At 43.0% G+C, this 16,748-nt stretch overlaps 1 pseudogene; it reads right to left on the minus strand.

Annotated features, from left to right (window-relative positions):
- Positions 1–1,510: 1,510 nt before the first annotated feature.
- LOC138876323 (uncharacterized) lies at positions 1,511–5,958 on the minus strand (annotated as a pseudogene).
- Between the last annotated feature and the right edge of the window lie 10,790 nt (positions 5,959–16,748).

Consider the following 16,748-nt stretch of genomic DNA (forward strand, 5'->3'; position numbering starts at 1 on the left):
CGTGCAAGTCACCTTAATATAGCATTACGATGAGAAATTCCGGGGTTTCAAACCCTCAGGACATCATTTACATCAATTACTCACCTCGAACCGACTACTTCTTTAGCTCGCGACGCCTTTGCCCTTCGAATTGGCCTCCACGTGCGTAGAATCTATCCAAAATCAGAACGAATATGTCATAATATGATAAGGGAACAAAGCCCAATCAAAACAATCGAAAAATACCAAAATTCTCGAAATTAGCAAAAACCCGAGCAAAATACTACTCCACAATGCCTTTTCCTCTCAAATCGAACTCCGAATGCCTCGAATCTAGCCACAATTATTCGATTCAATCAATAAATATTATTGGAATTAATTCCATATGGAATTCTACACTTTCCATTAAAAATCCGAAATTGCACTCAAAATTCGCCCGTGTGGGCCGCGTCACTAAAAGTCCACCAGAGACAGCTTTACCAGCCATATTCAATCAATCATAACTTTCCGTACAAATATCTGAATGCCAAATGGTTTACATTTCTGGAAACTAGAATACAAGGGCTACAACTTTCATGTTTTATACAGTTTCTGATTCCATATGTATTTCGAGATATAAGCTTCCAAATTAGCCTCCTCGCATCAGAAATTTCTGGGAAATTTCAAAACAGCTTTACTAGCCCTTACTCAATCGATTATAACTTTCTGTACAAATATCCAAATAATGAATAGTTTCAATTTCTGAAAACTAGAATACAAGGGCTACAACTTTTATGTTTTATACATTTTCCGATTCCATATATATTTTGAGATATAAGCTTCCAAATTAGCCTCCTCGCATCAGAATTTTCGAACTTTGTTGTCAAAAATCCAGCAAGTTAAATTGGCCTAAAAATGGTCCGAAACCATTCCGAAACTCACCCGAGCCCCTCGGGACTCTAACCAAATATGCCAACATGTCTTAAAACATCATCCAAACTTGCTCCAATCATCAAAACACTTCAACTAACACTAAAATCATCGAATTACATCGAATTCAAGCCTAAGTTCTTTTAAAACTTCCAAAACACGCATTCGATCAAAAAGCCAACCAAATCACGTCCGAATGACCTGAAATTTTGCACACACATCAAAAATGACATAACAAAGCTACAACAACTCTCGGAATTCCATTCTGACCCTCGGATGAAAATCTCACCTATCAACCGGAATTTCCCAAAATACTAACTTCGCCAATTCAAGCCTAATTCTACACCGGACCTCCAAAATTACTTCCAATCATACTCCTAAGTCACAAATCATCTCCCGGAGCTAACTGAACCGTCAGAATTCACATACGAGCCCTCTAACTCATAAGTCAACATCCGGTTGACTTTTTCAACTTAAGCCTTGTTAAAAGAGACTAAGTGTCTCAATTCCTTTCAAAACCTTTCCGAATCAACTCGTTCACACCCAACACTGATAATGAAGCATAAAGAAATAGGAAATGGGGAAAACAGGGCGGTAACTCATGAGATGACGGGTTGGGTCGTCACATCCTCCCCAACTTAAACAAACGCTCGTCCTCGAGCGGGTCAAGAAACAAACCTAGAGCCTCAAACAGGTGAGGATATCTGCTCCGCATCTCCCGCTTGGTCTCCCAGGTATCTTCCTCCACGGGACGACCTCTCCACTGCATTTTACAGAAGATATATCCTTTGACCTCAATTTTCGAACTTGACGACCCAAAATAGCCACTGGCTCCACATCAAAGGTCAAATCACCATCCAACTGAACCGTGCTGAAATCCAAAACATGGGACGGGTCCCCAACATACTTCCGGAGCATAGAGACATGAAATACCGGATGCACACTCGACAATCTGGGTGGCAAAGCAAGCATATAGGCCACCTCCCCAATCCTCCTAAGTACCTCAAAAGGTCCTATGAATCGTGGACTCAACTTTCCTTTATTTCCAAATCTCATAACACCCTTCATGGGCGAAACCTTCAGCAAGACCTTCTCACCAACCATGTAGGACACATCTCGAACTTTCCGGTCCGCATAACTCTTCTAACGCGACTGCGCTATACGAAGTCTTTCCTCATACGGTGCCATCTAAATGCTGGACTGATAACTGTTATTGTAGCCAAACTCTGCAAGCAGCAGAAACTCATCCCAAGAACCTCCGAAATCAATCACACGGGCACGCAACATATCCTCCAATATCTGAATAGTACGCTCAGACTGTCCGTCCGTCTGAGGATGAAATGATGTGCTCAACTCCACCTGGGTACCCAACTCTCGCTGAAAAGTCCCCCAAAACTGGGAAGTAAACTGAATACATCTATCTGAGATAATGGAAACCGGAACACCGTGCAATCGCACAATCTCTCGGATAAATATCCCTGCTAACCGCTCCGAAGAATAAGTAGTACACACCGGAATGAAGTGCGCGGACTTGGTCAGCTGATCCATAATCACCCAAATAGAATCAAATTTCTTCAAAGTCCGAGGAAGACCACTCACAAAATCCATGGTAACTCTCTCCCACTTCCATTCTGGGATAATCATCCGCTGAAGCAAACCACCCGATTTCAGATGCTCATATTTCACCTGCTGACAGTTGAGACACCGAGCTACATAACTTACAATATCTTTCTTCATTCTTCTCCACCAATAGTACTGTCTCAAGTCCTGATACATCTTCGTGGCACCCGAATGAATAGAATACCGCGAGCTGTGGATCTCCTCCAAAATTAACTCTCTAAGCCCATCTACATTGGGCACACAGATACGACCCTGCATCCTCAATATGCCATCATCATCTATAGTCACATTTCTGGCATCATCATGCTGAACTCTGTCCTTAAGGACAAGCAAATGCAGATTATCATACTGGCATTCTCTGATGCGATCATATAAGGAAGACCGAGAAACCACACAGGCCAACACCCGACTGGGCTCAGAAATGTCCAGTCTTACAAACCGATTAGCCAAGGTTTGAACATCAAATGCAAAGGGCCTCTCCCCAACTGGAATGTACGCCAAACTCCCCATACTGACTGCCTTTCGGCTCAAGGCATCTGCCACTACATTGGCCTTTTCCGGATGATACAAAACAATGATGTCATAATCTTTTAGCAACTCAAGCCACCTCCGCTGCCTCAAATTAAGGTCTTTATGCTTAAACAAATGCTGAAGACTGCGATGATCAGTGAATACCTCGCAAGATACGCCATATAAATAGTGTCTCCAAATCTTTAAGGCATGAACTATAGCAGCCAACTCTAAGTCATGAACATGGTAGTTCTTCTCATAGGGCTTTAACTGACAAGAAACATAAGCAATAACTCTACCCTCCTGCATCAACACACAGCCAATCCCAACTCTTGAAGCATCACAATGTACAGTATATGAACATGTAGCTGATGGTAAAACCAATACTGGAGTTGTGGTCAAAACTGTCTTGAGCTCCTGAAAGCTCTCCTCACACTTGTCTGACCATACAAATGGAGCACCTTTATGAGTAAACTTGTTCAAGGGCGACGCAATGGATGAAAACCCCGAACAAACTGGCGATAATAGCCTGCTAATCCGAGAAAACTACGGATCTCTGCGGCTGAGGACGGTCTCGACCAACTCTGCACTGCTTCTATCTTCTTTGGATCAACCTGAATACCCTCGCTAGACACTATGTGTCCCAAGAATGCCACAGAACTTAGCCAAAATTCACATTTGGAGAATTTTGCATAAAGCTTCTCCTCCCTCAATCTCTGCAACACCACACGCAAATGCTTGGAGTGCTCCTCCTGGCTACGCGAGTACACCAGAATGTCATCAATAAATACAATAACAAAAGAATCCAGATAAGGCCGAAATACACTATTCATCAAATGCATGAACACTGCTGGGGCATTGGTCAACTCGAAAGACATGACTAGAAACTCATAGTGACCATATCTAGTCCTGAAAGCTGTCTTAAGAATATCCGAGTCCCTAATTTTTAACTGGTGATAGCCCGAACGGAGATCAATTTTTGAAAACACCCTCGCTCCCTGAAGCTGATCAAATAAGTCATCAATGCGAGGTAAAGGATACTTGTTCTTCACTGTTACCTTATTTAACTGCATGTAGTCAATGAACATTCTCATTGTTCCATCTTTCTTCTTCACAAATAGAACTAGCGCACCCCACGGTGACACACTAGGCCGAATGAACCCCTTGTCTAGGAGCTCCTGAAGCTGCTCCTTCAATTCTTTCAACTCTGCTGGTGCCATACGATATGGCAGAATAGAAATGGGCTGGGTGCCCGTCACCAAGTCAATGCCAAAATCGATATCCCTATCAAGCAGCATGCCCGATAGGTCTGCAGGAAATACATCAGGAAAATCCCTCACAACTGGGACAGAATCAATACTAGGAGTCTCAGCTCCAACATCTCGCACAAAAGCTAGATACGATAGACAACCCTTCCCAACCATACGCTGGGATTTCAAGAGGGAAATTACTCTGCTAGGAACATAATCAGTCATACCATGCCACTCGATCCTCGGAACACCCGGAATAGCCAAAGTAACTGTCTTAGCATGACAGTCTAGAATAGCATGACACGGAGATAGCCAATCCATGACCAGAATAACATCAAAATCTACCATGCTCAACAACAATAAATCAACTCGGGTCTCCAGACCCCCAATAGTCACAATACAAGACCGATACACATGGTCTACAATAATGGTATTGCCCACCAGGGTAGATACATGCACGGGTAAAGCAAGACACCCTTGGGTCATACCCAAATGATGAGCAAAATATGAGGACACATAAGAATAGGTGGATTCGGGATCAAATAAGACAGAGGCATCTGTGTGGCAGATTGAGATAATACCTGTGATAACAGCATCTGACGCAATGGTATCTGTCCTGCCTAGAATAGCATAGAAACGAGCCTGGACACCGCCTGATCGTCCTCCCCCTCTGGGGCGACCTCTGGCTGCCTGGCCTCCACCCCTAGCTGGTTGGGTAGGTGCTGAAGAAACTGGAGAAGAAGACGAAGGTTGGCCCCTCTGTTGAAACTGACCACCACGAAGTCGAGGACACTGCCTCTTTATATGACCAAACTCTCCGCACTCGTAGCAACTACCAGGTACTGGAGAAGGGAACTGTAGGGAACCCCTATCACCTGAATGACCAGCCGATGCACTCAGCACAAATGAACCTTGAACTGAAGGGGCATAGGATGAGCTTTGAGTTGGGAGAGTGTTAAGTAAAGACTGGCCCTGCTGAAATCCCTGATGACCACGGTCTGAAGATGTCCTACTATACTCTGGACGGGCCGGCTGAGGAGGTCTGAAGGAACGACCTTTACCACGCTGGAACTGGCCCCTAGACGGAGCACCACTGAAACTGCCTGAACCTCTAGGCCTCTTGGCCTCCCTCTCCTCTCTCTCTCTCTCTGCGGCGAACTATCTCAATATCACGAGCGATGTCAACCACCTCCTCGAACGAAGCACCCAATACTCTCTCTCTAGTCATCAAAATGCAGAGAAGGTAGTTAAGACCATCCACGAATCTCCGGATCCTCTCACGATCTGTCAGAATCATCCAAGTAGCATGACGAGCCAATTGTGAAAATCTCATCTCGTACCGAGTCACGGACATATCTCCTTGAGTCAGCCACTCAAACTGCCTACGCAACTCCTCTCTGCGGGACTGAGGTACATACTTCTCCAGAAATAGAGTGGAGAATTGCTACCAAGTAAGGGGCGCTGCACCAACAGGTCTACACCTCTCAAAATCTTCCCACCAGGTAAATGCAGCTCCCTGGAACTGAAATGTAGTAAAAGATACACCACTCGACTCCAAAATCCCTGTGGTGCGAAGCATACACTGACACTTGTCAAGAAAACCCTGGGCATCCTCGCCCTCTGCACCGCTGAATGTCGGAGGCTGGAGCCTACCAAATCTCTCGAGACGACGCTGCTCATCGTCTGGCATAGCTGGGACCACAAAGTTCTAAACTGGTGCAACCGGCTGAGCTGGAACAGCTTCCGGTGTCTGCAATCCCTGTACAACCTGCTCAGCTGTGTGATTAACAGGAGTCTGTGTGCCTTCCCTGGCCTGTGAAGTAGCTGCGGCTGTAGTGGCTGAGACCGCCTGAGCTAGGCCAGTGCAAACTATCAAAATTTGAGCCAACGTCTCCTTAAGACCTGACATCACGATAGGCATAGCTGGTGCTCAAACTGGTACAACAGCTGGAGCCTGATCTGGAACTGGGGCAATTGGTGGATTAACAGGTGCTGTCCGCACTACTCTACCTCTGCCACGCCCATGACCGCATCCACGGCCTCTGGTGGCATCAATGGGTGGCACTGGTGGTCGTCCACCTCGTCTAGTAGCACGAGTCCTCGCCATCTGCGAGAGAATAGAATGATAGAAAATTTTCTTTTTAGTGTTCGGATCAACAAAGTCGCACGACAAGAATTTCAAGAATATGAAGTTTTCCTAAAGGTTCTGCAGCCTCTCGAGTATAAATACAGACGTCTCCGTACCGATCCGCGAGACTCTACTAAACCGGCTCATAACTCGCGAGACCAATTAACCTAGGCTCTGATACCAACTTGTCACGACCCCAACCCCGGTTATGATGGCGCCCAACACACTACTAGGCAAGCCCGACCATTCAACAACATTGTCCCAAATTCTTATTCAGATTATAGATAAATATTACAGAGAATTTACTAAGTCATTTCATTCAAGTGTATAATTAATAATAAAATCAACGGAAGTTCAATTAAAATACCACACCATAACCCAACAGAATCCGGTGTCACGAATATGAGCCTCTAATACAGAATATCCACCTATTACAAGTCTGTCTAGGAAAAATACAAAATAAAATATAGAGATAGAGGGGAGAGATAAAGGCTGCGAACTCCATGCAACTACCTCAATACTCCCGGATACTGCCTGCTCAGCTAAACAATTCCTCACTTAGCCTGTGGTGTACCTGGATCTGCATGCAAGGTGTAGGGAGTAATGTGAGTACTCCGACCTAGTGAGTAATAAATATAAATAAAGGCTGAGAATAAGAAATCATGGAAAAAGACAAAGTAAACTATAACTGACAGTTTAGAACAACAAATAGTGAAGCAACAAGTCAATTAAGTCAGAGTACCAAATACTGAGACATGTATAACAGATAAAAACAAATGCATGAGTGCAATGCAATGCATATGATGGTACACTCTAGTACCCACTTCGGCTTGCAGCCCGAGTCATCCATTTATTTATCGTCGACGGCGCTCACTGGGGGTGTGTACAGACTCCGGAGGGGCTCCTACAGCCCAAGCGCAATATCAAGCCATCTCGTGGCATCAAATCTAGGCCCTCGGCCTCATATCAATCTCAGTATAATAAACCAGGCTCTTGGCCTCAATATAAATGTACTCAACCAGGCTCTCAGCCTCAATATCAATGTAATACTGCTGCGGCGCGCAGCCCAATCCATGCTCAGTCCCGAAACCATCATAAGCCCCTTGGGCATTTGTAAAACAGTAGTTCTCAGCCCGAAATATCATTTAAGTTTTTAAACTGAGTTTGCAAAACAGTATTTAAAACCTTGGACTGAGGTCAAATGATATGCAAAATATGTGAAAGTAGTGATATCAATCCCTAAAGGATTCAAATAATTGGCAAGAAGCCCAAATGTAACAATTAAATCTAAGTAAGGACGATTCTCAATTTAGTTCAACTAGAAAAAACACGGTACAAACATCTCTCGGGACGGACCAAGTCACAATCCCCAATGGTGCTCTACCCCACGCCCGTTATCCGGTGTGCAAGTCACCTCAATATAGCATTACGATGTGAAATTCCGGGGTTTCAAACCCTCAGGACATCATTTACATCAATTACTCACCTTGAACCAGCTACTTCTTTAGCTCGCGACGCCTTTGCCCCTCGAATTGGCCTCCACGTACGTCGAATCTATCCAAAATCATAACGAATATGTCATTATATGATAAGGGACAAAGCCCAATCAAAACAATCGAAAAATACCAAAATTATCGAAATTAGCAAAAACTCGAGCAAAATACTACTCCACAATGCCTTTTCCTCTCAAATCGACCTCCGAATGCCTCAAATCTAGCCACAATAATTCGATTCAATCAATAAAAATTATAGGAATTAATTCCATATGGAATTCTACACTTTCCATTAAAAATCCGAAATTGCACTCAAAATTCGCCCGTGGGGCCCGCGTCTCGGAATCCGGCGAAACTTATAAAATCCGGCAACCCATTCCGATACGAGTTCAACCATACCGAAATTATCAAATTCCGACAACAAATTGACCTCCAAATCTTAATTTTTCATTTTTGGAAGATTTTGCATAAATCTTGATTTCTTCCATTTAAATCCGAATTAAACGATGAAAATAACCATGGATTTATGTCATATAAACACTTTCAAGTATAGGACACTTACTTGAGTTGAAATCGTGAAGAACACCTCAAAATCTCCCAAGAACCGAGCTCCAAAAATCCCAAAACCAAAAGTCCACCAGAGACAGCTTTACCAGCCATATTCAACCGATCATCACTTTCTGTACCAATGTCCTAATGACAAATGGTTTAAATTTATGGAAACTAGAATACAAGAGCTACAACTTTCATGTTATATACATTTTTCTATTCCATATATATTTCGAGATATAAGCTTCCAAATTAGCCTCTTCGCATCAGAAATTTCTGGGAAATTTCAAAACAGCTTTACTAGCGCTTATTCAATCGATTATATCTTTCTGTACAAATATCCAAATGATGAATGATTTACATTTCTGGAAACTAGAGTACAAGAGCTACAACTTTCATGTTTTATATGTTTTCCTATTCCATATATATTTCGAGATATAAGCTTCCAAATTAGCTTCCTCGCATCAGAAATTTCTGGGAAATTTCAAACCAGCTTTACCTGTCCTTATTCAATCGATTATAACTTTCTGTACAAATATCCAAATGATGAATGATTTAACTTTATGAAAACTATAATACAAGGGCTATAACTTTCATGTTTTATACATTTTTCGATTCCATATATATTTCTAGATATAAGCTTCCAAATTATGCTCCTCGCATTTAAATTTTCGAACCTTGCTGTCAAAAATCCAGCAAGTTAAATTGGCATAAAAATGGCCCGAAACCATTCCGAAACTCACCCGAGCCCCTCGGGACTCTAACCAAATATGTCAACATATCTTAAAACATCATCCAAACTTGCTCCAATCATCAAAACACCTCAACTAACACTAAAATCATCGAATTACATCGAATTCAAGCCTAAGTTCTTTTAAAACTTCCAAAACACACATTCGATAAAAAACCCAACCAAACCACGTCCGAATGACCTGAAATTTTGTACACACATCAAAAATGACATAACGAAGCTACAAAAATTCTCGGAATTCCATTCTGACCCTCGGATCAAAATCTCACCTATCAACCGGAATTCGCCAAAATACTAACTTCGCCAATTCAAGCCTAAATCTACACCGGACCTCCAAAATTACTTCTGATCACACTCCTAAGTCACAAATCATCTCCCGGAGCTAAACGAACCGTCAGAATTCACATCCGAGCCCTCTAACTCATAAGTCAACGTCCGGTTGACTTTTTCAACTTAAGCCTTCTTAAAAGAGACTAAGTGTCTCAATTCCTTTCAAAACCTTTCCGAATCAACTCGTTCACACCCAACACTGATAATGGAGCATAAAGAAATAGGAAATGGGGAAAACGGGGCGGTAACTCATGAGACGACGGGTCGGGTCGTCACAGGAAATTTGGCCGAAATCCTACAACTTGCATTCGTTGAAACAAATCCAGCGCCTCTAACTCATATCATTTCCTTTAATAAACCTTGATCATTGCACTCCATGTTGCATCATCCTTCTCCTTTAAATGATCAAACATCATCCTTACTTTAGAAACCTCCCGATTCTATCCAATTCCAATAACTCAAATACATGCCTCAAAAGCTCTTCATTTTTATTTAGGAAGCTTAGATCACATGACTGGTAATAGACATCCGTTCTTTTTATTTTTTCAAATATTTATTTACCACCCATAAATACCCTTACTAATGGCACCAGAACCATGGACATAGGAGTCACTACATTCTTATTACACCATCTTTTGACTCTTCTTTATTAAATGGAAGACAAAGACTTTGCCATATACTAATATGACTTTAAGAGTCATCTTAACTAATCTTATATGGCTGCCACGTGGGGGGTGGGGGTCAAATTATCCAAATCATTGAATTATTTAATTAGGTAATAACCCGTTATCCGATAATTAATAAATTACCTGCGTAATTAAAAATTATCTCAAATTACTTAAAATACTACTCACTTTTAATACGCTTTGTACGCCTTACTATAATATACTTTACTATCGTGGTCATGTGGTACCATATAAAATTAATACATTTATTATTATTTTATTAAAATATCCAGGTTAAAAAAAGGCACATATTTTCTTAACTTCTAATTTTCCTAATCTTATATAAAGAGTAAAAAATTTTGTACGCTTAATTCTTAAAATGGTAAAAAAGATAACCTTCTTTTCTTGTGAGAAAAAATAATTTATATCTTTACAATAAAGAAAATCTCATAAACTTTTCTCATATTATGTGTATAATTTAAAACATATTCGTAAGTAGTAATATTGATAACTATATAAAATTATATTTTTTAAACCATATTTTTCTTTATAAAAATATTCCACTCAAAATATCATATCAAGTGTATATGTATAACGGTATCAAGGTTGTTAAACTTACGGGGTGTAACAGCTTCCCCTCCCGTTATTACCTATTTATCTTCTTTTAGTTGTTATTGTGCATGTATATTGCTTAACTACATAGGTTTATGTATGTTTCTTGTCCTAGCCTCGTCAGTACTTCGCCGAGGTTAGGCACGACACTTACCAGTACAAGGGGTTGGTTGTACTGATCCTGCACTCTACACTTTCTATGCAGATTTCGGTACTTGATCGTGTTGACCCGAGTTGAGCTGTTGCCTTCAATCTTGCAGGAGACCCAAGGCAGATCTGCCGGCGTTCGCAGAACCTGGAGTTCCCTTCTAGTTATTTCAGTTTCTATTTCTTTTAATTCGAAAACAGTTGTATTTTCTTTCAGCCAGTATTTGTAGTAACTCTTAGATGTTCGTGAATTGTGACACCAAATTCTGGATAGTTGTGTATAAGTCCTTGCGTTATTATAAAATTCTGCACTCCTTTAATCTGTTTTGGTTTAATTACTGTAATTTACTGAATTGGTTAAGGGTTAGCGTAATAAATCTGTAGCTATTGACTTACCTAGCATTTGAAAAGTTAGGCGCCATCACGGTATTGAGGGTCGAAAATTCGGATCGTGATAAGTTGGTATCAGAGCACTAAGTTGCCTAGGTCTCACAATTTATGAACAAGCTTAGTAGAGTCTGAGGGATCGATATAGAGACGTTTGTGCTTATTCCCCAGAGGCTACAGAGTTTAGGAACAATTTCACTTCTATTCTTCTCTTTCGTGCGGTTTTGTTCTCTCAATACTAATTGAACTCTCTACTCTTGTTCTTTCGCAGATGGCGAGAACACGTACCGCTTCTTTAGCTGAGCAATAGCTAGAGCCCCAGTAGCAGCTCTTGCAAGGGGCAGAGGCCGAGGCCGTGCTAGAGGTCGAGGTAGGGGCAGAGCTCAGCCCAGAGCTCGAGCAGAAGCACCAGTAACAAAGCCTCAAGTGGAGTTTAACGATAAGGTTCCATCCCAGACTATTCCTACCGGATCAGCTCAGGTTCCGGAGGGGTTCATGGCTACCCAGTGCTTCAGGATACTTTGGTCCGTCTAGTGGGCCTTATGGAGATTGTTGCTCAGACCGACACATTTCCTATTGCACCAGCCATCTCTCGGGCTAGAGGAGGAGCCCAGAATCTCGCTACCCACACTCCGGAGCATATGGCTCCTTAGTTTTAGGCTCCAACAGCTTAGCCAGTTGGGGAAATTCTGCCGAGTATTGCAGTGCAGACCGGTGACGGCACAGCTATGCCTTCTGAGTTTTTGTGGAGATTGGATAGGTTTACCAAGCTTTTCCCAGTTCACTATGGCGGTACATCTCTAGAGGATCCCCAGGACTATCTAGACAGTTTTCATGAGGTGCTACGTAACATAGGGATAGTGGAGACCAATGTGATCGACTTTGCTGCATTTCATCTGTCAGGTTCCACCAAGAAATGGTAGAGGATTATGTGTTGGCTAGACCAGCTGGGTCGCCGGATCTTACTTAGGACCATTTCTCTCGACTACTTCTTGATAATTATCTTCCTGTCACTTAGAGAGAGGACTACCGGAGGCAGTTCGAGCGTCTACAATAGGGTTCTATGACTGTCACTCAGTACAAGACTCAATTTGTTGACTTGTCCCGTCATGCTCTTCTCATACTTCCCACTGAGAGAGATAGAGGATGAGGAGGTTTATTGAGGGACTTTCTCAGCCTATCAGATTGTAGATGGCTAAGGAGACTAGGAGTGAGATTTCTTTTTAGGATGCAACCAATGTTGCCAGGCGAGTTGAGATGGTTTTAGCTCAGGGGAGTGGTCAGGGGTCTGACAAGAGGCCTCATCACTCCGGTGTATTTAGCAGGGTCTTATCTGGATGCCGGGGTACTTTTGGCAGAGGCCATCCCCCAGGCCGTTTTATTCAGCACTTCAGGCTTCTTACGATGCTTCAGGTGGCTGTGAATCTCATATGCAGTATTCTGATCAGCTAGCCTATAGTGCACCACCAGCTCCTATCAGTATACCTCCGCTCCAGAGTTTTCAGAGTGGTTACTCAGGCCTCCAAGGTTAGTTTCAGGGTCATCATCCACATCAGCCGAAATTTTGTTATACTTGTGGCGATCCGAGGCACATTGCTAGGTATTGACCTCAAGCATCGAGCATCGAGCAATTCTCAGAATCAGGGTTCTCGTGCCATGGTTGCCGTACCGGGTGTTTCATCGCCCACTCAGCTAGCTAGAGGTAGGGGTTAGACAGTTAGAGGTGGAGGTCAAGCCGCTAGAGGTGGAGGCCAGCCAGAAAGGGCGCGTCCTTGAGATGTAGTTCAGAGTGGTGGAGCCCAAACCCGATGCTATGCTTTTCTAACCAGGCCTGAGGCTGAGTTATCTGACGCGATTATCACATGTACGGTTTTAGTTTGCAGTAGGTATGCCTCCGTATTATTTGATCCGGGATCTATTTATTCGTATGTATCATCCTATTTTGCTTCATATTTGGTTGTGCCTCATGATTGTTTGAGTGCTCCCCTTTATGTGTACATACCTGTGGGTGATTCTAATATTGTAGATCGTGTCTATTATTCGTGTGTAGTCATTATTAGGGGTCTTGAGACTCGTGTAGATTTCCTACTTCTCGATATAGTTGATTTCGATGTCATTTTGGGGATGGATTGGTTGTCACCTTATAATGGTATATTGGACTGTCACGCCAAGACATTGACCTTAGCCTTGCCGGGGTTGCCTCGATTAGAGTGGAGAGGGACTCCTGGTCATTCTATCAGCAGGGTTATTTCTTATTTGAAGGCTCGATGTATGGTCGAGAAGGGTTGTCTAGCTTATTTGGCTTATGTCCGCAATTCTAGTGCGGAGGTTCCTTCCATGGATTATGTACCAGTTGTTCGAGAGTTTCCAGAGGTATTTCCTGCAGACCTTCCAGGGATGCCACCCGACAGGGATATTGACTTCTGTATTGACTTGGTTCCGAGCACTCAACCCATTTCTATTACGCCATACCGCATGGCCCTGGTAGAGTTGAATGAGTTGAAGGAGCAGTTGCAAGATTTGCTTGATAAGGGCTTTAGCAGACCCATTGTCTCGCCTTGGGGTGCACCTGTGTTATTTCTAAAGAAGAAGGATGGATTTATGAGGATGTGTATAGATTATCGACAGTTAAATAAAGTCAGTATCAAGAACAAGTATCCATTGCCGATGATTGATGACTTATTTGATCAGCTTCAGGGTGCCAAGGTGTTTTCAAAGATCGATTTGAGGTTTGGCTACCATCAGTTGTGGATTAGGGCATCCGATGTCCCTAAGACAGCTTTTAGATTCGATATGGGCATTACGAGTTCCTGGTGATGTCATTTGGCTTGACAAATGCCCCAGCATCATTTATGGATTTGAAAAACTAGGTGTTCAAGCCTTACTTGGATTCCTTTATCATTGTGTTTACTGATGATATACTGATCTACTCCCGCAGCCGAGAGGAGCACGAGCAGCATCTTCAGATCATACTTCAGACTCTAAGAGACAACCAATTGTATGCTAAGTTTTCCAAATGCGAGTTTTGGTTGGACTCAGTTGCCTTCTTGGGGCACGTTGTATTAGTCGAGGGTATTCAGGTGGATCCTAATAAGATTGAGGCCGTTCAGAAATTGTATAGGCCTACTTCAACCACAAAGATCCGTAGTTTCTTGGGATTGGCGGGTTATTACCGCCGGTTTGTGGAGGGGATTTCATCTATAGCAACCTCGTTGACTAGGTTTACCCAGAAGGGTGCCCTGTTCAAATGGTCAGACGAGTGTGAGGCGAACTTTCAGAAGCTCAAGACAGCTTTGACTACGGCGCAGGTGCTGGTGTTGCCCACAGGTTCAAGGACTTATACAGTATATTGTGACATATCTCGCGTTAAACTTGGTGGGGTATTGATGTAGAGTGGCAAAGTTATTGTATATGCTTCACGGTAGCTAAAGGATCACGAGAAGAGTTATCTAGTTTATGACTTGGAGCTGGCAGCCATTGTTCACATGGATGTCGTGTCGTGTCGTGTCGTGTCGTGTCGTGTCGTATGAGGTGTTCGCGGATCATAAGAGTTTGCAGTATTGTCCAAGCAAAATGAGCTCAATTTGAGGCAGATGAGGTGGTTGGAGATATTGAAAGACTATGATATCACTATCTTATATCATCCTGAGAAGGCCAATATGGTGGCCAATGCTTTGAGGAGGAAGTCAGCTAGAATGGGCAACCTTGCGTACATTCCAATCGGTGAGAGACCGCTTGCATTAGATATTCAGGCCTTAGCCAATCAGTTCTTGAGGTTGGATGTTACTAAGCCCAGTCGCGTTTTAGCTTGCATAGTCGCTCGGTCTTCTTTGTTTGAGCGCATCGGGGAGTGAGAATATGATGACCCTCATTTACTTGTCCTTAGGGACACAGTACTACACAGTGATGCCAAGCAGGTTACGGTTGGAGATGATGGAGTTTTAAGGATGCATGGTCGTGTTTGTGTACTTAATGTGGATGGACTTCATGATTTGATTCTAGAGAAGGCCCACAGTTTCCCGGTATCCTAATCATACGGGCGCCGCTAAGATGTATCAGGACTTGCGGCAGCATTATTAGTGGAGGAGGATGAAGAAGGATAAAGTTGTGTATGTAGCCCGATGTCTAAATTGTCAGCAAGTTAAGTACGAGCTTTTGAGACCTGGTGGTTTACTTCAGAAGATAGAGATTCTTGAGTGGCAGTGAGAGCGTATCACTATGGATTTTGTTGTTGGGCTCCCACGGACTCAGAGGAAGTTCGATGCAGTTTGGGTTATTATGGATAGACTGACCAAGTCAGCACATTTTAGTCATGTTGTAGTTTCCTATTCTTCGGAGCGGTTAGCAGAGATTTATATCCGTGAGATCATTCGTATTCACGGTGTGCCCGTGTTTATCATTTCTGATTGAGGTACGCAATTTACCTTGCACTTCTAGAGGGCAATATAGCGTGAATTGGGTACGCGGGTCGAGTTGAGCACAACATTTCATCCTTAGACGGGCGGATAACCCGATCATACTATTCAGATCTTGGAGGATATGCTCCGTACCTATGTTATTGACTTTGGAGGTACTTGAGATCAGTTCTTCCCATTAGTGAAGTTTTCCTACAACAACAGCTGCCAATCGAGCATTCAGATGGCCCCCTATGAGGCATTGTATGGCAGACAGTGTCGGTCGCTTGCTGGATGGTTTGAGCCTGGAGAGGCTCGATTATTAGGTACATATTTGGTACAGGATTCCTTGGATAAGGTTAAGATCATTCAGGATAGGCTTCATACAGCTCAGTCCAGGCAGAAAAGTTATGCCGACTGTAAGGTTCGTGATGTGGCATTCATGGTCGGAGAGAGGGTGTTGCTTCAGGTATCACCCATGAAGGGTATAATAAGGTTTGGAAAGAAGGGCAAGTTGAGCCCTAGGTACATCAGGCCTTTTAAGATCCTTGAGCGAGTGGAAGAGGTGGCCTATAGACTTGCGTTGCCACCAGGCTTATTAGTGGTGCATCTAGTGTTTCATGTGCCCATGCTTCGGAAGTATCACGATGATCCATCCCACGTATTAGATTTCAGCATTGTCCAGTTGGAAAAGGATTTGACCTATGAGGAGGAGTCGATAGCCATTCTAGACCGGTAGGTTTGCTAGTTGAGATCGAAGAGTTATCCCTTAGTTCGAGTGCAGTGGAGAGGTCAGCCTGTTGAGGTATCTTCCTAGGAGTCCGAGTCCAATATACAAAGCAGATACCCCCACCTTTTCAATGGCTCAGGTACTTTTCTATGTCTGTTCGAGGACGAACAACTATTTTAGAGATGGAGAATGTGATGACCTAAAAGGTAATCTTGTGTTTTAGAACCCAGTTTCGAGGCCTTTAAAACCTCATCTTATTCCTCCTCGATTTGCGTATGCAGTTGGGCAAGTTTT

The sequence above is a fragment of the Nicotiana sylvestris genome, chromosome 8 (genome assembly GCF_000393655.2).
Source record: "Nicotiana sylvestris chromosome 8, ASM39365v2, whole genome shotgun sequence".
In the NCBI taxonomy this organism is placed as follows: Eukaryota; Viridiplantae; Streptophyta; class Magnoliopsida; order Solanales; family Solanaceae; genus Nicotiana; species Nicotiana sylvestris.